Source organism: Pecten maximus, chromosome 17, assembly GCF_902652985.1.
Source record: "Pecten maximus chromosome 17, xPecMax1.1, whole genome shotgun sequence".
NCBI classification, from domain to species: domain Eukaryota; kingdom Metazoa; phylum Mollusca; class Bivalvia; order Pectinida; family Pectinidae; genus Pecten; species Pecten maximus.
Window position 1 is genome coordinate 10,311,553 of NC_047031.1, and position 21,978 is coordinate 10,333,530.

The 21,978-nt window shown below is 38.6% G+C and overlaps 1 long non-coding RNA gene across 1 annotated transcript; it reads right to left on the reverse strand.

Annotated features, from left to right (window-relative positions):
• Positions 1–218: 218 nt before the first annotated feature.
• Positions 219–21,752, reverse strand: LOC117316024. Its single transcript, XR_004529806.1, has 4 exons — positions 21,684–21,752; positions 3,107–3,166; positions 2,700–2,752; positions 219–329 (listed from the first exon to the last, which is right to left on the reverse strand). It is a non-coding gene; the product is annotated as an uncharacterized LOC117316024 (long non-coding RNA).
• Between the last annotated feature and the right edge of the window lie 226 nt (positions 21,753–21,978).

The window sequence follows — 21,978 nt, forward strand, 5'->3', positions numbered from 1 at the left end:
AACTATCTGATAGTGTTTATTGAAACTTTTTAGTGACATATTTGAAATATGGCATCGATTCTGTGCTTCTAAGTATGCATAAATTATCCACTGTGCCGTTGCCGTTACAAAATATACTATTCCATCGCAATAACATTTCCTAAAAAACGCCCCTTTTGAGATGGTGTAGTTATTATTGCGCACGTGTTACTGGAAACAAGTCTCGTATCATAATCACCTTTTGTAGCGGCAGTTTTCTCGTGAAGCACCTCGAAAAACGCCACATGAACCTCGTAAAGCTCCTTGACGACTGAAGAATCCTCGTCCCATCCCGTGTACTCAATGATTTTCTGTAATCAATCAAATTGATTCTTGATTATTACTAATACGTTATATATTTTTATACAGGTTAACTAGATAGATAAGCAGTACAGCCTTCATTATATATATATATTTCCTTACCTTCATTATATGTATATATTCCCTACCTTCATTATATGCATATATTCCCTACCTTCATTATATATATATATTTCCCTACCTTCATTATATATATATATATTCCCTACCTTCATTATATGTATATATTCCTTACCTTCATTATATATATATATTTCCCTACCTTCATTATATATATATATATTCCCTACCTTCATTATATATATATATTTCCCTACCTTCATTATATATATTCCCTACCTTCATTATATATATATATTTCCTACCTTCATTATATATATATATTTCCCTACCTTCATTATATATATATTTCCCTACCTTCATTATATATATATATTTCCCTACCTTCATTATATATATATATATTCCCTACCTTCATTATATATATATATTTCCCTACCTTCATTATATATATTCCCTACCTTCATTATATATATATATTTCCTACCTTCATTATATATATATATTTCCCTACCTTCATTATATATATTCCCTACCTTCATTATATATATATATATTTCCCTACCTTCATTATATATATATATTTCCTACCTTCATTATATATATTTCCCTACCTTCATTATATATATATATATTTCCCTACCTTCATTATATATATTTCCCTACCTTCATTATATATATATATTTCCTACCTTCATTATATATATTTCCCTACCTTCATTATATATATTTCCCTACCTTCATTATATATATATATTTCCCTACCTTCATTATATATATATATTTCCCTACCTTCATTATATATATATATTTCCCTACCTTCATTATATATATATATTTCCCTACCTTCATTATATATATATATTTCCCTACCTTCATTATATATATATATTTCCCTACCTTCATTATATATATATATTTCCCTACCTTCATTATATATATAATATTTCCCTACCTTCATTATACATATTTCCCTACCTTCATTATATATATATATTTCCCTACCTTCATTATATATATATATTTCCCTACCTTCATTATATATATATATTTCCCTACCTTCATTATATATATATATTCCCTACCTTCATTATATATATATATTTCCCTACCTTCATTATATATATATATTCCCTACCTTCATTATATATATATATTCCCTACCTTCATTATATATATATATTTCCCTACCGTCATTATTAGTATTCCTACCTTCATTATACATATTTCCCTACCTTCATATATATATATATTTCCTACCTTCATTATACATATTTCCCTACCTTCATTATATATATAATATTTCCCTACCTTCATTATATATATTTCCCTACCTTCATTATACATATTTCCCTACCTTCATTATATATATATATTTCCCTACCTTCATTATACATATTTCCCTACCTTCATTATATATATAATATTTCCCTACCTTCATTATATATATATATATTTCCTACCTTCATTATATATATATATTTCCCTACCTTCATTATATATATAATATTTCCCTACCTTCATTATACATATTTCCCTACCTTCATTATACATATTTCCCTACCTTCATTATATATATGTATTTCCCTACCTTCATTATATATATATATTCCCTACCTTCATTATATATATATATTTCCCTACCTTCATTATATATATATATTTCCCTACCTTCATTATACATATTTCCCTACCTTCATTATATATATATATTTCCTACCTTCATTATACATATTTCCCTACCTTCATTATATATATAATATTTCCCTACCTTCATTATATATATTTCCCTACCTTCATTATACATATTTCCCTACCTTCATTATATATATATATTTCCTACCTTCATTATACATATTTCCCTACCTTCATTATATATATAATATTTCCCTACCTTCATTATATATATATATTTCCTACCTTCATTATATATATATATTTCCCTACCTTCATTATATATATAATATTTCCCTACCTTCATTATACATATTTCCCTACCTTCATTATACATATTTCCCTACCTTCATTATACATATTTCCCTACCTTCATTATACATATTTCCCTACCTTCATTATATATATAATATTTCCCTACCTTCATTATACATATTTCCCTACCTTCATTATATATATGTATTTCCCTACCTTCATTATATATATATATTTCCTACCTTCATTATATATATATATTTCCCTACCTTCATTATATATATAATATTTCCCTACCTTCATTATATATATTTCCTACCTTCATTATATATATATATTTCCTACCTTCATTATATATATATATTTCCTACCTTCATTAAGACTGGGAGGTCCTTCATCATTAGACAGCCATCGCCGTCGGCGTCTGTGACAGAATGAAGATAGTTGATACATATTTGCTTTCTAGTTTATTTGGAAGTCATAAGATATATACCTTTCGATAAAATATATAGATCTATATTTTGGAGTCAAAACATATTGGATATGTAATATTGTTTAACATCGGTAAAGTTAAATCAGTAATACCCAGAATGATTCAACATTGATTCGAAATCATTGGTATATTTCGGCCAGGCTGCTAGTTAATAAGAACCAATATATACGATGTTTAGTAAAACATTATCGGCGAGTATTTATATCAGTGTTCACTTGAGTAGATTAACATTTTAGTATACATGTATCTCGAACACAAACATTTATGTCTTGTAGATCTTCTTACCGAAAAACTTGAAGTAGTACTCGAGTTTCTCCACCTGGAATGGCGATAACACAGACATGGCTGTAATAGACAAGAAAGACGAATCAGCGATTACCATTCCTACGTCCTGTTTACGCATACTTCCTATCCACCAATACTTCCGGTCCACCCATACTTCCGGTCCATCCATACTTCCTGTCCACCAATACTTCCGGTCCACCCATACTTCGGTCCATCCATACTTCCTGTCCACCAACATTTCTTATACACGCACGCGTTCTTTCAACCCACACTTCCTGTCAATCCACATTTCCTGTCCACCCACACTTCCTGCCCGCCTTCATTTCCTGTCCGTCAATACTTCCTGTCTACCCTCAATTCCTGTCTACCCACACTTCCTGTCTACCCTAACTTCCTGTCTATCCTCAATTCCTGTCTACCCACACTTCCTGTCTATCATGAGGATAGACAGGAAGTGTAGGTAGACAGGAAATGAGGATAGGCAGGAAGTGTGTGTAGACAGGAAATGATTTCCTGTCCTTTCAACCCACGCTTTGTGTCTACACAAACTTCCTGTCAACCAACACTTCCTGTTTACCCGAAGTTCCTGCCCACCGAGTTAAAATACAACCAGAACTTCCTGTCCGCTCTATAGGTCAGCCCATCAAACCACATTGATAAGAAAAAGAGAAATGGTCATTGTAACACCTATAGCATAACTACAAAATTATCCAATAAAGAGCGCCTTCTCGCGATTCCTCCCAGTTGTATTAGCTTTTATTCATTTACCTTTAATCAAACTGAATCTTAGATTTGATTGTTTCATTTCATTTTACCTAAAAATTTGCAAGAACAGTGATATATTTAATACCGTTTGATATCTGTATCGACGCTTAGTGACTTTGACAATGTGATACGCTGTCCAGACGGTCTTGACCTTATCACGTTGTGGTCAGTTACAATCTAAAGGTCAAACCTTGGAGGCATTTGGTCATTTCTTGTGCCATCTTGGTGGTGTATCTTACATTGTAATAGCGACAACACGGACAATGGCTGCTGGTCAGTAATGACTGTAGAAAGGACGAGTGAGAAAATCTATGAATATTTAATAAAACGTCCAGTATAACCTAGATGTATACATTATGTATATGACCCACTAGTTGGAGTAAAGATAAATACACGATATAAAGAAAGGTAGTGAGGCGGTATGTATGATAATAGGCAGTGAGGCGGTATGTATGATAATAGGTAGTGAGGCGGTATGTATGATAATAGGTAGTGAGGCGGTATGTATGATAATAGGTAGTGAGGCGGTATGTATGATAATAGGTAGTGAGGCGGTATGTATGATAATAGGTAGTGAGGCGGTATGGTATGATAATAGGTAGTGAGGCGGTATGTAATGATAATAGGCTGTGAGGCGGTATGTATGATAATAGGTAGTGAGGCGGTATGTATGATAATAGGTAGTGAGGCGGTATGTATGATAATAGGTAGTGAGGCGGTGTATGATAATAGGTAGTGAGGCGGTATGTATGATAATAGGTAGTGAGGCGGTATGTATGATAATAGGTAGTGAGGCGGTATGTATGATAATAGGTAGTGAGGCGGTGTATGATAATATGTAGTGAGGCGGTATGGATGATAATAGGTAGTGAGGCGGTGTATGATAATAGGTAGTGAGGCGGTATGTATGATAATAGGTAGTGAGGCGGTATGTATGATAATAGGTAGTGAGGCGGTATGTATGATAATAGGTAGTGAGGCGGTATGATATGAGTAATAGGGTGGGGGTGAGGCGTATTGTATGATCTATAGTGGGGAGGCGGTATGTATGATAAAGGTGTGAGGCGGTATGATGTATAATAGTTATGGAGCGTTAGTATGATAATAGGTGTGTTGATTCGTTATTTATTATATAGGTAGTTATTCGTTTTTATGGAATAATTGTAGTTAGTCTTTATGTATTACAATATCTGTGTGCGGTAATGTATGATTATAGGTAGTGAGGGTATTTATGATATCGGCCTGTGAGTCGGTATGTATGATGCTAGGTAGTGAGTGGGTATTTCTTGATAAGTCTCTTTGGAGGCTTTATATTCTACTAGGTAGTTGGTACTTTCTTTAATTGTATCTCTATTTTCGGTTATGTCTTAGTTTTTCTGTTCCGATATTTAGTTTTTTTCTTTCTCTTCCTCTTTTCTTTGATTTTTTATGGGTTCGTTCATCCCTTTCTTTCTTCTTTCTTTTATCTCCTGCTTCTGTTGCTGTCGCGGGTAGGTATAATATAGGTAGTGAGGCAGTAATGTCTGATAATATGTAGTGAGGCGGTATGTATGATAATAGGTAGTGAGGCGTTATGTATGATAATTTAGGTTAGTGAGGCGGTAGTATGTAGAAGATGCGTGAGGCGGTATTTGATTATAATAGGCTGTGAGGCGGTATGTATGATATGGTAGTGAGGGCGGTATGTATGATAATAGGTGTGAGGCGTAATGTATGATAATAGGCTGTGCGTCGGTATGTATATAATAGTAGTGAGGCGGTATGTATGCAATAATAAGGCTGTGAGGCGGTATGTAAAATGAATAATATGGTATGAGAGCGGTATGTTAGGATAATAGGTAGTGAGGCAGTATGTATGATAATAGGGCTGTGAACGGCGGTATGTATATAATAGTAGTGAGGCGGTATGTAGGATAATAGGGTAGTGAGGCGGTATGTATGATAATAGGTAGTGAGGCGGTATGTATGATAATAGTAGTGAGGCGGTATGTATGATAATAGGTAGTGAGGCGGTATGTATGATAATAGGTAGTGAGGCGGTATGTATGATAATAGGTAGTGAGGCGGTATGTATGATAATAGGTAGTGAGGCGGTATGTATGATAATAGGTAGTGAGGCGGTATGTATGATAATAGGTAGTGAGGCGGTATGTATGATAATAGGTAGTGAGGCGGTATGTATGATAATAGGTAGTGAGGCGGTATGTATGATAATAGGTAGTGAGGCGGTATGTATGATAATAGGTAGTGAGGCGGTATGTATGATAATAGGTAGTGAGGCGGTATGTATGATAATAGGTAGTGAGGCGGTATGTATGATAATAGGTAGTGAGGCGGTATGTATGATAATAGGTAGTGAGGCGGTATGTATGATAATAGGTAGTGAGGCGGTATGTATGATAATAGGTAGTGAGGCGGTATGTATGATAATAGGCTGTGAGGCGGTATGTATGATAATAGGTAGTGAGGCGGTATGTATGATAATAGGTAGTGAGGCGGTATGTATGATAATAGGTAGTGAGGCGGTATGTATGATAATAGGTAGTGAGGCGTTTTTATGATAATAGGTAGTGAGGCGGTATGTATGATAATAGGTAGTGAGGCGGTATGTATGATAATAGGTAGTGAGGCGGTATGTATGATAATAGGTAGTGAGGCGGTATGTATGATAATAGGTAGTGAGGCGGTATGTATGATAATAGGCTAGTGAGGCGGTATGTATGATAATAGGTAGTGAGGCGGTATGTATGATAATAGGTAGTGAGGCGGTATGTATGATAATAGGTAGTGAGGCGGTATGTATGATAATAGGTAGTGAGGCGGTATGTATGATAATAGGCTGTGAGGCGGTATGTATGATAATAGGTAGTGAGGCGGTATGTATGATAATAGGTAGTGAGGCGGTATGTATGATAATAGGTAGTGAGGCGGTATGTAGGATAATAGGTAGTGAGGCGGTATGTATGATAATAGGTAGTGAGGCGGTATGTATGATAATAGGTAGTGAGGGCGGTATGTATGATAATAGGTAGTGAGGCGGTATGTATGATAATAGGTAGTGAGGCGGTATGTATGATAATAGGTAGTGAGGCGGTATGTATGATAATAGGTAGTGAGGCGGTATGTATGATAATAGGTAGTGAGGCGGGTATGTATGATAATAGGTAGTGAGGCGGTATGTATGATAATAGGTAGTGAGGCGGTATGTATGATAATAGGTAGTGAGGCGGTAGTATGATAATAGGTAGTGAGGCGGTATGTATGATAATAGGCTAGTGAGGCGGTATGTATGATAATAGGTAGTGAGGCGGTATGTATGATAATAGGTAGTGAGGCGGTATGTATGATAATAGGTAGTGAGGCGGTATGTATGATAATAGGTAGTGAGGCGGTATGTATGATAATAGGTAGTGAGGCGGTATGTATGATAATAGGTAGTGAGGCGGTATGTATGATAATAGGTAGTGAGGCGGTATGTATGATAATAGGTAGTGAGGCGGTATGTATGATAATAGGTAGTGAGGCGGTATGTATGATAATAGGTAGTGAGGCGGTATGTATGATAATAGGTAGTGAGGCGGTATGTATGATAATAGGTAGTGAGGCGGTATGTATGATAATAGGTAGTGAGGCGGTATGTATGATAATAGGTAGTGAGGCGGTATGTATGATAATAGGTAGTGAGGGCGGTATGTATGATAATAGGTAGTGAGGCGGTATGTATGATAATAGGTAGTGAGGCGGTATGTATGATAATAGGTAGTGAGGCGGTATGTATGATAATAGGTAGTGAGGCGGTATGTATGATAATAGGTAGTGAGGCGGTATGTATGATAATAGGTAGTGAGGCGGTATGTATGATAATAGGTAGTGAGGCGGTATGTATGATAATAGGTAGTGAGGCGGTATGTATGATAATAGGTAGTGAGGCGGTATGTATGATAATAGGTAGTGAGGCGGTATGTATGATAATAGGTAGTGAGGCGGTATGTATGATAATAGGTAGTGAGGCGGTATGTATGATAATAGGTAGTGAGGCGGTATGTATGATAATAGGTAGTGAGGCGGTATGTAAGATAATAGGTAGTGAGGCGGTATGTATGATAATAGGTAGTGAGGCGGTATGTATGATAATAGGTAGTGAGGCGGTGTATGATAATAGGTAGTGAGGCGGTATGTATGATAATAGGTAGTGAGGAGGTGTATGATAATAGGTAGTGAGGCGGTATGTATGATAATAGGTAGTGAGGCGGTATGTATGATAATAGGTAGTGAGGCGGTATGTATGATAATAGGTAGTGAGGCGGTATGTATGATAATAGGTAGTGAGGCGGTGTATGATAATAGGTAGTGAGGCGGTATGTATGATAATAGGTAGTGAGGCGGTGTATGATAATAGGTAGTGAGGCGATATGTATGATAATAGGTAGTGAGGCGGTATGTATGATAATAGGTAGTGAGGCGGGATGTATGATAATAGGTAGTGAGGCGGTATGTATGATAATAGGTAGTGAGGCGGTATGTATGATAATAGGTAGTGAGGCGGTATGTATGATAATAGGTAGTGAGGCGGTATGTATGATAATAGGTAGTGAGGCGGTATGTATGATAATAGGTAGTGAGGCGGTATGTATGATAATAGGTAGTGAGGCGGTATGTACGATAATAGGCTGTGAGGCGGTATGTATGATAATAGGCTGTGAGGCGGTATGTATGATAATAGGTAGTGAGGCGGTATGTATGATAATAGGTAGTGAGGCGGTATGTATGATAATAGGTAGTGAGGCGGTATGTATGATAATAGGTAGTGAGGCGGTATGTATGATAATAGGTAGTGAGGCGGTATGTATGATAATAGGGTAGTGAGGCGGTATGTATGATAATAGGTAGTGAGGCGGTATGTATGATAATAGGTAGTGAGGCGGTATGTATGATAATAGGTAGTGAGGCGGTATGTATGATAATAGGTAGTGAGGCGGTATGTATGATAATAGGTAGTGAGGCGGTATGTATGATAATAGGTAGTGAGGCGGTATGTATGATAATAGGTAGTGAGGCGGTATGTATGATAATAGGTAGTGAGGCGGTATGTATGATAATAGGTAGTGAGGCGGTATGTATGATAATAGGTAGTGAGGCGGTATGTATGATAATAGGTAGTGAGGCGGTATGTATGATAATAGGTAGTGAGGCGGTATGTATGATAATAGGTAGTGAGGCGGTATGTATGATAATAGGTAGTGAGGCGGTATGTATGATAATAGGTAGTGAGGCGGTATGTATGATAATAGGTAGTGAGGCGGTATGTATGATAATAGGTAGTGAGGCGGTATGTATGATAATAGGTAGTGAGGCGGTATGTATGATAATAGGTAGTGAGGCGGTATGTATGATAATAGGTAGTGAGGTCGGTATGTATGATAATAGGTAGTGAGGCGGTATGTATGATAATAGGTAGTGAGGCGGTATGTATGATAATAGGTAGTGAGGCGGTATGTATGATAATAGGTAGTGAGGCGGTATGTATGATAATAGGTAGTGAGGCGGTATGTATGATAATAGGTAGTGAGGCGGTATGTATGATATAGGTAGTGAGGCGGTATGTATGATAATAGGTAGTGAGGCGGTATGTATGATAATAGGTAGTGAGGCGGTATGTATGATAATAGGTAGTGAGGCGGTATGTATGATAATAGGTAGTGAGGCGGTATGTATGATAATAGTAGTGAGGCGGTATGTGATAGGTAGTGAGGCGTATGTTATGATAATAGGTAGTGAGGCGGTATGTATGATAATAGGTAGTGAGGCGGTATGTATGATAATAGGTAGTGAGGCGGTATGTATGATAATAGGTAGTGAGGCGGTGTATGATAATAGGTAGTGAGGCGGTATGTATGATATAGGTAGTGAGGCGGTATGTATGATAATAGGTAGTGAGGCGGTATGTATGAAATAGGTAGTGAGGCGGTATGTATTATAAAGTGTGAGGCGTATGTATGATCAGGAGGTATGAGGCGGTATGTATGATAAATAAGGTAGGAGGCGGTATGTATGTATAGGTAGTGGAGGGCGGTATGTATGATAATATGTATGTGAGGGAGGCGGTGTATTAATAGGTAGTGAGCCTGTATGTATGATAATAGGTAGTGAGGAGGGGTGTATGATAATAGGGAAGGAGCGGTTATGTATGATAATAAGGTAGTGATGCGGTATGTATGATAATAGGTAGTGAGGCTGTACTGTATGATAAGGTAGTGAGGCGGTAGTGTGACTGTGGGTGTTAAATGGGGTGTGCAGGGGGAGACAAATAGAAGGGGAGGGTAATAGAGATGTAGTTAGGCGGATGTATGATAATAGGAATCAAGATGCTGGGTCTGTACATGGTGTATAAACATAAAAGGGTGGGGGAATGGGGTGAGGCGGTGAGGATGTCACTATAAAAGGTAGTGAGGCGGTATGTATGATAATAGGTAGTGAGGCGTATGTATGATAATAGGTAGTGAGGCGGTATGTATGATAATAGGTAGTGAGGCGGTATGTATGATAATAGGTAGTGAGGCGGTATGTATGATAATAGGTAGTGAGGCGGTATGTATGATAATAGGTAGTGAGGCGGTATGTATGATAATAGGTAGTGAGGCGGTATGTATGATAATAGGTAGTGAGGCGGTATGTATGATAATAGGTAGTGAGGCGGTATGTATGATAATAGGTAGTGAGGCGGTATGTATGATAATAGGTAGTGAGGCGGTATGTATGATAATAGGTAGTGAGGCGGTATGTATGATAATAGGTAGTGAGGCGGTATGTATGATAATAGGTAGTGAGGCGGTATGTATGATAATAGGTAGTGAGGCGGTATGTATGATAATAGGTAGTGAGGCGGTATGTATGATAATAGGTAGTGAGGCGGTATGTATGATAATAGGTAGTGAGGCGGTATGTATGATAATAGGTAGTGAGGCGGTATGTATGATAATAGGCTGTGAGGCGGTATGTATGATAATATGTAGTGAGGTGGTGTATGATAATAGGTAGTGAGGCGGTGTATGATAATAGGTAGTGAGGCGGTATGTATGATAATAGGTAGTGAGGCGGTATGTATGATAATAGGTAGTGAGGCGGTATGTATGATAATAGGTAGTGAGGCGGTATGTATGATAATAGGTAGTGAGGCGGTATGTATGATAATAGGTAGTGAGGCGGTATGTATGGTAATAGGTAGTGAGGCGGTATGTATGATAATAGGTAGTGAGGCGGTATGTATGATAATAGGTAGTGAGGCGGTATGTATGATAATAGGTAGTGAGGCGGTATGTATGATAATAGGTAGTGAGGCGGTATGTATGATAATAGGTAGTGAGGCGGTATGTATGATAATAGGTAGTGAGGCGGTATGTATGATAATAGGTAGTGAGGCGGTGTGTGATAATAGGTAGTGAGGCGGTATGTATGATAATAGGTAGTGAGGCGGTATGTATGATAATAGGCTGTGAGGCGGTATGTATGATAATAGGTAGTGAGGCGGTATGTATGATAATAGGTAGTGAGGCGGTATGTATGATAATAGGTAGTGAGGCGGTATGTATGATAATAGGTAGTGAGGCGGTAGTATGATAATAGGTAGTGAGGCGGTATGTATGAATAATAGGTAGTGAGGCGGTATGTATGATAATAGGTAGTGAGGCGGTATGTATGATAATAGGTAGTGAGGCGTATGTATGATAATAGGTAGTGAGGCGGTATGTATGATAATAGGTAGTGAGGCGGTATGTATGATAATAGGTAGTGAGGCGGTATGTATGATAATAGGTAGTGAGGCGGTATGTATGATAATAGGTAGTGAGGCGGTATGTATGATAATAGGTAGTGAGGCGGGTATGTATGATAATAGGTAGTGAGGCGGTATGTAGGATAATAGGTAGTGAGGCGGTATGTATGATAATAGGTAGTGAGGCGGTATGTATGATAATAGGTAGTGAGGCGGTATGTAGGATAATAGGTAGTGAGGCGGTATGTATGATAATAGGTAGTGAGGCGGTATGTATGATAATAGGTAGTGAGGCGGTATGTATGATAATAGGTAGTGAGGCGGTATGTATGATAATAGGTAGTGAGGCGGTATGTATGATAATAGGTAGTGAGGCGGTGTATGATAATAGGTAGTGAGGCGGTATGTATGATAATAGGCTGTGAGACGGTATGTATGATAATAGGCTGTGAGGCGGTATGTATGATAATAGGTAGTGAGGCGGTATGTATGATAATAGGCTGTGAGGCGGTATGTATGATAATATGTAGTGAGGCGGTATGTATGATAATAGGTAGTGAGGCGGTATGTATGATAATAGGTAGTGAGGGCGGTATGTATGATAATAGGTAGTGAGGCGGTATGTATGATAATAGGTAGTGAGGCGGTATGTATGATAATAGGGAGGCGGTATGTATGATAATAGGTAGTGAGGCGGTATGTATGATAATAGGTAGTGAGGCGGTATGTATGATAATAGGTAGTGAGGCGGTATGTATGATAATAGGTAGTGAGGCGGTATGTATGATAATAGGTAGTGAGGCGGTATGTATGATAATAGGTAGTGAGGCGGTATGTATGATAATAGGCTGTGAGGCGGTATGTATGATAATAGGTAGTGAGGCGGTATGTATGATAATAGGTAGTGAGGCGGTATGTATGATAATAGGTAGTGAGGCGGTATGTATGATAATAGGTAGTGAGGCGGTATGTATGATAATAGGTAGTGAGGCGGTGTATGATAATAGGTAGTGAGGCGGTATGTATGATAATAGGTAGTGAGGCGGTGTATGATAATAGGTAGTGAGGCGGTATGTATGATAATAGGTAGTGAGGCGGTATGTATGATAATAGGTAGTGAGGCGGTATGTATGATAATAGGTAGTGAGGTGGTGTATGATAATAGGTAGTGAGGCGGTGTATGATAATAGGTAGTGAGGCGGTATGTATGATAATAGGTAGTGAGGCGGTATGTATGATAATAGGTAGTGAGGCGGTATGTATGATAATAGGTAGTGAGGCGGTATGTATGATAATAGGTAGTGAGGCGGTATGTATGATAATAGGTAGTGAGGCGGTATGTATGGTAATAGGTAGTGAGGCGGTATGTATGATAATAGGTAGTGAGGCGGTATGTATGATAATAGGTAGTGAGGCGGTATGTATGATAATAGGTAGTGAGGCGGTATGTATGATAATAGGTAGTGAGGCGGTATGTATGATAATAGGTAGTGAGGCGGTATGTATGATAATAGGTAGTGAGGCGGTATGTATGATAATAGGTAGTGAGGCGGTGTGTGATAATAGGTAGTGAGGCGGTATGTATGATAATAGGTAGTGAGGCGGTATGTATGATAATAGGCTGTGAGGCGGTATGTATGATAATAGGCAGTGAGGCGGTATGTATGATAATAGGTAGTGAGGCGGTGTGTGATAATAGGTAGTGAGGCGGTATGTATGATAATAGGTAGTGAGGCGGTATGTATGGTAATAGGTAGTGAGGCGGTATGTACGATAATAGGTAGTGACGCGGTATGTATGATAATAGGTAGTGAGGCGGTATGTATGATAATAGGTAGTGAGGCAGTATGTATAATAGGTAGTGAGACGGTATGTACGATAATAGGCTGTGAGGCGGTATGTATGATAATAGGTAGTGAGGCGGTATGTATGATAATAGGTAGTGAGGCGGTATGTATGATAATAGGTAGTGAGGCGGTATGTATGATAATAGGTAGTGAGGCGGTATGTATGATAATAGGTAGTGAGGCGGTATGTATGATAATAGGTAGTGAGGCGGTATGTATGATAATAGGTAGTGAGGCGGTATGTACGATAATAGGTAGTGAGGCGGTGTATGATAATAGGTAGTGAGGCGGTGTGTGATAATAGGTAGTGAGGCGGTATGTATGATAATAGGTAGTGAGGCAGTGTGTGATAATAGGTAGTGAGGCGGTATGTATGATAATAGGTAGTGAGGCGGTATGTATGATAATAGGTAGTGAGGCAGTATGTATGATAATAGGTAGTGAGGCGGTATGTATGATAATAGGCTAGTGAGGCGGTATGTATGATAATAGGTAGTGAGGCGGTATGTATGATAATAGGTAGTGAGGCGGTATGTATGATAATAGGTAGTGAGGCGGTATGTATGATAATAGGTAGTGAGGCGGTATGTATGATAATAGGTAGTGAGGCGGTATGTATGATAATAGGTAGTGAGGCGGTATGTATGATAATAGGCTGTGAGGCGGTATGTATGATAATAGGTAGTGAGGCGGTATGTATGATAATAGGTAGTGAGGCGGTATGTATGATAATAGGCTGTGAGGCGGTATGTATGATAATAGGTAGTGAGGCGGTATGTATGATAATAGGTAGTGAGGCGGTATGTATGATAATAGGTAGTGAGGCGGTATGTATGATAATAGGTAGTGAGGCGGTATGTATGATAATAGGTAGTGAGGCGGTATGTATGATAATAGGCTGTGAGGCGGTATGTATGATAATAGGCTGTGAGGCGGTATGTATGATAATAGGTAGTGAGGCGGTATGTATGATAATAGGTAGTGAGGCGGTATGTATGATAATAGGTAGTGAGGCGGTATGTATGATAATAGGTAGTGAGGCGGTATGTATGATAATAGGTAGTGAGGCGGTATGTATGATAATAGGTAGTGAGGCGGTATGTATGATAATAGGCAGTGAGGCGGTATGTATGATAATAGGTAGTGAGGCGGTATGTATGATAATAGGTAGTGAGGCGGTATGTATGATAATAGGTAGTGAGGCGGTATGTATGATAATAGGTAGTGAGGCGGTATGTATGATAATAGGTAGTGAGGCGGTATGTATGATAATAGGTAGTGAGGCGGTATGTATGATAATAGGCTGTGAGGCGGTATGTATGATAATAGGTAGTGAGGCGGTATGTATGATAATAGGTAGTGAGGCGGTATGTATGATAATAGGTAGTGAGGCGGTATGTATGATAATAGGTAGTGAGGCGGTATGTATGATAATAGGTAGTGAGGCGGTATGTATGATAATAGGCTGTGAGGCGGTATGTATGATAATAGGTAGTGAGGCGGTATGTATGATAATAGGTAATGAGGCGGTATGTATGATAATAGGTAGTGAGGCGGTATGTATGATAATAGGTAGTGAGGCGGTATGTATGATAATAGGTAGTGAGGCGGTATGTATGATAATAGGCTGTGAGGCGGTATGTATGATAATAGGCTGTGAGGCGGTATGTATGATAATAGGCTGTGAGGCGTTATGTATGATAATAGGTAGTGAGGCGGTATGTATGATAATAGGCAGTGAGGCGGTATGTATGATAATAGGCTGTGAGGCGGTATGTATGATAATAGGCAGTGAGGCGGTATGTATGATAATAGGCTGTGAGGCGGTATGTATGATAATAGGTAGTGAGGCGGTATGTATGATAATAGGCTAGTGAGGCGGTATGTATGATAATAGGTAGTGAGGCGGTATGTATGATAATAGGTAGTGAGGCGGTATGTATGATAATAGGTAGTGAGGCGGTATGTATGATAATAGGTAGTGAGGCGGTATGTATGATAATAGGTAGTGAGGCGGTATGTATGATAATAGGTAGTGAGGCGGATGTATGATAATAGGTAGTGAGGCGGTATGTATGATAATAGGTAGTGAGGCGGTATGTATGATAATAGGTAGTGAGGCGGTATGTATGATAATAGGTAGTGAGGCGGTATGTATGATAATAGGTAGTGAGGCGGTATGTATGATAATAGGTAGTGAGGCGGTATGTATGATAATAGGTAGTGAGGCGGTATGTATGATAATAGGTAGTGAGGCGGTGGTATGATAATGATGATAGGTAGTGAGCGGTAGTATGATAAAATAGGTAGTGAGGCGGTCGGTATTTATGATAATAGGTATGAGGCGGTATGTATGATAATAGCTGTGAGGCGGTATGTATGATAATCGGCTGTGAGGCGGTATGTATGATAAATAGGCGTGAGGGCGTTATGTATGATAATAGGTGTGAGGCGTATGTATGATAATAGGTAGTGAGGCGGTATGTATGATACTAGGCTGATGAGGCGGGTATGTATGAAATAGGTAGTGAGGCGGTATGTACGATAATAGGGTAGTGAGGCTAGGTATGTATGATTAATAGGTAGTGAGGCCCTGGTATGTACTGATAATCGGTGATGTGAGGCGGTCTGTATGATAATAGGTAGTGAGGCGGTATGTATTGATAATAGGCTGTGAGGCGGTATGTATGATACTAGGTAGTGAGGCGGTATGTACGATAATAGGTAGTGAGGCGAGTATGTATGATAATAGGTACGTGAGGCGGTATGTATGATAATAGGTAGTGAGGCGGTATGTATGATAATAGGTAGTGAGGCGGTATGTATGATAATAGGTAGTGAGGCGGTATGTATGATAATAGGTAGTGAGGCGGTATGTATGATAATAGGTAGTGAGGCGGTATGTATGATAATAGGTAGTGAGGCGGTATGTATGATAATAGGTAGTGAGGCGGTATGTATGATAATAGGTAGTGAGGCGGTATGTATGATAATAGGTAGTGAGGCGGTATGTATGATAATAGGTAGTGAGGCGGTATGTATGATAATAGGTAGTGAGGCGGTATGTATGATAATAGGTAGTGAGGCGGTATGTATGATAATAGGTAGTGAGGCGGTATGTATGATAATAGGTAGTGAGGCGGTATGTATGATAATAGGTAGTGAGGCGGTATGTATGATAATAGGTAGTGAGGCGGTATGTATGATAATAGGTAGTGAGGCGGTATGTATGATAATAGGTAGTGAGGCGGTATGTATGATAATAGGCAGTGAGGCGGTATGTATGATAATAGGTAGTGAGGCGGTATGTATGATAATAGGTAGTGAGGCGGTGTATGATAATAGGTAGTGAGGCGGTATGTATGATAATAGGTAGTGAGGCGGTATGTATGATAATAGGTAGTGAGGCGGTATGTATGATAATAGGTAGTGAGGCGGTATGTATGATAATAGGTAGTGAGGCGGTATGTATGATAATAGGTAGTGAGGCGGTATGTATGATAATAGGTAGTGAGGCGGTATGTATGATAATAGGCTGTGAGGCGGTATGTATGATAATAGGTAGTGAGGTGGTGTATGATAATAGGTAGTGAGGCGGTATGTATGATAATAGGCAGTGAGGCGGTATGTATGATAATAGGTAGTGAGGCGGTATGTATGATAATAGGTAGTGAGGCGGTATGTATGATAATAGGTAGTGAGGCGGTATGTATGATAATAGGCTAGTGAGGCGGTATGTATGATAATAGGTAGTGAGGCGGTATGTATGATAATAGGTAGTGAGGCGGTGTATGATAATAGGTAGTGAGGCGGTATGTATGATAATAGGTAGTGAGGCGGTATGTATGATAATAGGTAGTGAGGCGGTATGTATGATAATAGGTAGTGAGGCGGTATGTATGATAATAGGTAGTGAGGCGGTATGTATGATAATAGGTAGTGAGGCGGTATGTATGATAATAGGTAGTTAGGCGGTATGTATGATAATAGGCTGTGAGGCGGTATGTATGATAATAGGTAGTGAGGTGGTGTATGATAATAGGTAGTGAGGCGGTATGTATGATAATAGGCAGTGAGGCGGTATGTATGATAATAGGTAGTGAGGCGGTATGTATGATAATAGGTAGTGAGGCGGTGTATGATAATAGGCTGTGAGGCGGTATGTATGATAATAGGTAGTGAGGCGGTATGTATGATAATAGGTAGTGAGGCGGTATGTATGATAATAGGTAGTGAGGCGGTATGTATGATAATAGGTAGTGAGGCGGTATGTATGATAATAGGTAGTGAGACGGTATGTATGATAATAGGTAGTGAGGCGGTGTGTATGATAATAGGTAGTGAGGCGGTATGTAGGATAATAGGTAGTGAGGCGGTGTATAATAATAGGTAGTGAGGCGGTATGTATGATAATAGGTAGTGAGGCGGTGTATGATAATAGGTAGTGAGGCGGTATGTACGATAATAGGTAGTGAGGCGGTATGTATGATAATAGGTAGTGAGGCGGTATGTATGACAATAGGATGTGAGGCGGTATGCATGATAATAGGTAGTGAGGCGGTGTATGATAATAGGCTGTGAGGCGGTATGTATGATAATAGGTAGTGAGGCGGTATGTACGATAATAGGTAGTGAGGCGGTATGTATGATAATAGGTAGTGAGGCGGTATGTATGATAATAGGCTGTGAGGCGGTATGTATGATAATAGGTAGTGAGGCGGTGTATGATAATAGGCTGTGAGGCGGTATGTATGATAATAGGTAGTGAGGCGGTATGTATGATAATAGGTAGTGAGGCGGTATGTATGATAATAGGTAGTGAGGCGGTATGTATGATAATAGGTAGTGAGGCGGTATGTATGATAATAGGTAGTGAGGCGGTATGTATGATAATAGGTAGTGAGGCGGTATGTATGATAATAGGTAGTGAGGCGGTATGTATGATAATAGGCTGTGAGGCGGTATGTATGATAATAGGTAGTGAGGCGGTATGTATGATAATAGGTAGTGAGGCGGTATGTATGATAATAGGCTGTGAGGCGGTATGTATGATAATAGGTAGTGAGGCGGTATGTATGATAATAGGTAGTGAGGCGGTATGTATGATAATAGGTAGTGAGGCGGTATGTATGATAATAGGTAGTGAGGCGGTATGTATGATAATAGGTAGTGAGGCGGTATGTATGATAATAGGTAGTGAGGCGGTATGTATGATAATAGGTAGTGAGGCGGTATGTATGATAATAGGTAGTGAGGCGGTATGTATGATAATAGGTAGTGAGGCGGTATGTATGATAATAGGTAGTGAGGCGGTATGTATGATAATAGGCTGTGAGGCGGTATGTATGATAATAGGTAGTGAGGCGGTATGTATGATAATAGGCTGTGAGGCGGTATGTATGATAATAGGTAGTGAGGTGGTGTATGATAATAGGTAGTGAGGCGGTATGTATGATAATAGGCAGTGAGGCGGTATGTATGATAATAGGTAGTGAGGCGGCAAGTATGATAATAGGTAGTGAGTCGGTGTATGATAATAGGCTGTGAGGCGGTATGTATGATAATAGGTAGTGAGGCGGTATGTATGATAATAGGTAGTGAGGCGGTATGTATGATAATAGGCAGTGAGGCGGTATGTATGATAATAGGCTGTGAGGCGGTATGTATGATAATAGGTAGTGAGTCGGTGTATGATAATAGGCTGTGAGGCGGTATGTATGATAATAGGTAGTGAGGCGGTATGTATGATAATAGGTAGTGAGGTGGTGTATGATAATAGGCAGTGAGGCGGTATGTATGATAATAGGTAGTGAGGCGGTATGTATGATAATAGGTAGTGAGGCGGTATGTATGATAATAGGTAGTGAGGCGGTATGTATGATAATAGGTAGTGAGGCGGTATGTATGATAATAGGCAGTGAGGCGGTATGTATGATAATAGGTAGTGAGGCGGTATGTATGATAATAGGCTGTGAGGCGGTATGTATGATAATAGGTAGTGAGGCGGTATGTATGATAATAGGTAGTGAGGCGGTATGTACGATAATAGGCTGTGAGGCGGTATGTATGATAATAGGCTGTGAGGCGGTATGTATGATAATAGGTAGTGAGGCGGTATGTACGATAATAGGTAGTGAGGCGGTATGTACGATAATAGGTAGTGAGGCGGTATGTATGATAATAGGTAGTGAGGCGGTATGTATGATAATAGGTAGTGAGGCGGTATGTATGATAATAGGTAGTGAGGCGGTATGTATGATAATAGGTAGTGAGGCGGTATGTATGCTAATAGGCTGTGAGGCGGTATGTATGATAATAGGCAGTGAGGCGGTATGTATGATAATAGGTAGTGAGGTGGTGTATGATAATAGGTAGTGAGGCGGTATGTATGATAATAGGTAGTGAGGCGGTATGTATGATAATAGGTAGTGAGGCGGTATGTACGATAATAGGCTGTGAGGCGGTATGTATGATAATAGGCTGTGAGGCGGTATGTATGATAATAGGTAGTGAGGCGGTATGTATGATAATAGGTAGTGAGGCGGTATGTATGATAATAGGTAGTGAGGCGGTATGTATGATAATAGGCTGTGAGGCGGTATGTATGATAATAGGCGGTATAACAGTTTTACGTTTATCTTGATATCTCACAATATTTTCAAAGAACTTCTATTTCATTCTCCATAATCTTCTCTCAATCTGTGACAAAGTAACTAATTTAGCAGAGGTATCCCCTTCGTATCACGTCAGCGATAAGCAGTGTCTTAGAAGGACAAACATGCTTCTTTATTCAGCTTATGCTTCATTACGAATTTCAGAAAACCTGTGTAAATCAAATGTGTATTAAGCAAGAAAGGGGAAAAAACAACTAGAAAATTAAGCGATAAAAAATCTGAGAATATGATCTCGTATGATTAAGTAGTCAATGTTACCATAGAAACAAGGATTTGTGTGAGTGATATAACGTAGTCTATGTTACCATAGAAACAAGGATTTTTTGTGATATAACGTAGTCCATGTAACCATAGAAACAAGGATTTTTTGTGATATAACGTAGTCTATGCTACCATAGAAACAAGGATTTTTTTTGTGATATAACGTAGTCTATGTTACCATAGAAACAAGGATTTTTTGTGATATAACGTAGTCCATGTAACCATTGAAACAAGGATTTTTTGTGATATAACGTAGTCTATGTTACCATAGAAACAAGGATTTTTTGTGATATAACGTAGTCCATGTAACCATTGAAACAAGGATTTTTTGTGATATAACGAAGTCTTTGTTACCATAGAGACAAGGATTTTTGTGATATAACGAAGTCTATGTTATCATATAAACAAGGATTTTTGTGATACTATGTAGTCCATGTAACCATAGAAACAAAGATTTTTGTGATATAACGTAGTCTATGTTACCATAGAAACAAGGATTTTTGTGATATAACGTAGTCGATGTATCACTAACTTACTCATGTTTTTCATTATTTTTGCAATATTGTCATGTGAAAGAACAGGGAAAGACACATTCTCGCAGATAGCCCCGACAGGAATCGAGATGTTTTTTATAGGGTCACATATTATTCACAATTAAGTATGTTATGTGTACAACAAATTTGTATGTGTATCGACATGCTAGGATCATACTTGTACTGCGTTCTCTCGTCACAGAGGATAAAAATCTCCTAAACTCGGACACATTAATTAAATACATGCATTGCTATACAGGTAATTCTTGAAGGGTTTAATAACCCGAAAAAAACGACATTTCCTCATTCAAAAGCTGAGATGATAGTAATATATAACTATATTTGCAAACAAAGAATGTAAAAAAAAAAAAAAACAACGTTTGAAGGTAAGCCGATAGGCTATCCTCAGTACTCCGGGGGTTACGATCAACTACATGTACATGTACGCACTTTTCACTGCTAATGCAATAATTAGCAGTTTATGCAAAACAATTTCTAGTATGTATATGATTATCCATAATGCAATGTTCATGATGTTATTTCCAATGTATCTTTAGAACATGCAACCACGTGCAATCATAACTGTACATTGTATTTTTTAATATATCAGATTGTTTTTACCTGTAAATTTCATTTTAATCAAATTTTCATCGAAGATTTGTGCATGTTTTTGATCTAACCAGAATAATATGCATGGTAAACAACACAATAATGAGCCTGACTTACCTGTAATGAATACCTGTGGCTTGTCGTCAGTAATAAAACCGAGAAATGTCGTGCAAGTCTATGAATACACAAGCTAATAATGGGACAGTCTAAAATGTTTTATACGTATGTCATAATTACAGACGAGTTCATCTAGTCAAGGGTGAACAGGTGTTGGACATTGTGCATCTTTATAGGTCGTGTCGAGTTTCCGTTGTTGACGTCATCAGGCTTACTTATATGTAAAATACGTCACATCTGAAATGCATCTCTGTGACATTCGTCAACAATGTCGTCAACATATATCAGATATCTG